This window comes from Aplysia californica, unplaced genomic scaffold (genome assembly GCF_000002075.1).
Source record: "Aplysia californica isolate F4 #8 unplaced genomic scaffold, AplCal3.0 scaffold03256, whole genome shotgun sequence".
Taxonomy (NCBI): Eukaryota; Metazoa; Mollusca; class Gastropoda; order Aplysiida; family Aplysiidae; genus Aplysia; species Aplysia californica.
In genome coordinates this window covers 1,477-3,190 of record NW_004800526.1, presented here as the reverse complement: position 1 = coordinate 3,190, position 1,714 = coordinate 1,477, and the positions used below count along the sequence as shown (strand labels likewise).

At 34.6% G+C, this 1,714-nt stretch overlaps 1 long non-coding RNA gene across 1 annotated transcript in view; it reads right to left on the bottom strand.

Moving 5' to 3' along the window:
- Window positions 1-6: 6 nt before the first annotated feature.
- The window catches only part of LOC106014147, a 2,861-nt gene continuing 1,153 nt past the window's right edge, over window positions 7-1,714 (bottom strand). The window contains exon 3 of the long non-coding RNA XR_001185529.2: window positions 7-962. This is a non-coding gene — a long non-coding RNA (uncharacterized LOC106014147). The remainder of the gene's footprint in view (window positions 963-1,714) is intronic.

Below are 1,714 nucleotides of genomic sequence, written 5' to 3'. Positions count from 1 at the left end.
TATACTTACATACCAGAATTGTTTACTGTATACTTACATACCACACTTGTTTACTGTATACTTACATACTAGAATTGCTTACTGTATACTTACATACTAGAATTGCTTACTGTATACTTACATACTAGAATTGCTTACTGTATACTTACATACTAGAATTGCTCACTGTATACTTACATACTAGAATTGTTTACTGTATACTTACATACTAGAATTGGTGCGGTCATCCCAGGCAGCCGTGGAGCATGGAATAAAAACAGAAATAGTCACTGTTGAACAACGACTTCACAAAGAGACATTGGTACAGACATATACAACAGACAATTTTGGTCACTTTCAATAGATCTTGTTAACCGTAGCAGTCACTTCACAGAGAGTAGATCTATGTAACAAATTGTCACTTCACAGAGAGTAGATCTATAGTAACAAATTGTCACTTCACAGAGAGTAGATCTATAGTAACAAATTGTCACTTCACAGAGAGTAGATCTATGTAACAAATTGTCACTTCACAGAGAGTAGATCTATGTAACAAATTGTCACTTCACAGAGAGTAGATCTATAGTAACAAATTGTCACTTCACAGAGAGTAGATCTATGGTAACAAATTGTCACTTCACAGAGAGTAGATCTATAAGTAACAAATTGTCACAGGGAGTTTTGACCACATTTGACAATGAAGGGTAACCTGGTCTCATGTAACGGTGCGTGTGCAATACACTTACGTCAAGTTTCCCCTCCATTTTCCTCTTCAGAACCCTAAAATGCACACAAAAAAGTGATGTTTGAGCTCGAAAGCAGAAACTCTGAAAATTTGCTGACCAGTGTAAAAAGATACTGAAACTATCTGCTTAAGTCAAAGGACTTACAATACAAGTAAGACAATACACTTACGACAAATGACTTACAATACACTTAATTAAGACAAAGGACTTACAATATTACAATACAATACTTACACCCTTTTGGAAGATAGCACAGCATCCGGACCCAGGAAAGAAACAAAGACAAAAAGTCAAACACACGTACAAGCACGTAAGTGCTCCAGAGACATTTAGCGTGGCTGTAGACTTGTTTTCATCTGGGTTCTTTTGTAAGTTTTTTACGGTGCTCGCAACTGCATAAGGTCATATGAGAGCGGGGGACACATTTAACTTTTTCCGTTGGTGGGAAATTTTGAATTTTTGCCCGGGTCACAGCCGTAACCTACTCTTATCGATTTTAGACCACCAAGGGATCTTTAACATGCGCAACTTGCACACAGGACCTCTGAGATTTTTCGCCCTTTGTTTTTATCGTCTAAAAATAACTCAACCCTGAACAGAGTTGACAAAATTTAGACATAAGATCCGAATACCAAGATTAAATCGACAAAAGTTTGGTATGTTCGTGAACTTCCCCTTCAGTCAACATTTATAACTACTTTGTTTTCTTGTAAGTTAGGAGTTCTTCAAACAGTGCAAACACAGACTTAGGAAGATCTTTCCACAACTGGACAGTTTGCCGATATATAGATCTATATGTGGTACATTTAGTATTTTGAAATACTTACATTAATGAAATACTTACATTAAAGAAATACTTACATTAACAAAATATTTACATTAATGAAATACTTACATTAATGAAATATTTACATTAACAAAATATTTACATTAATGAAATACTTACATTTATGAAATACTTACATAAAAGAAATACTTACATTAAAGAA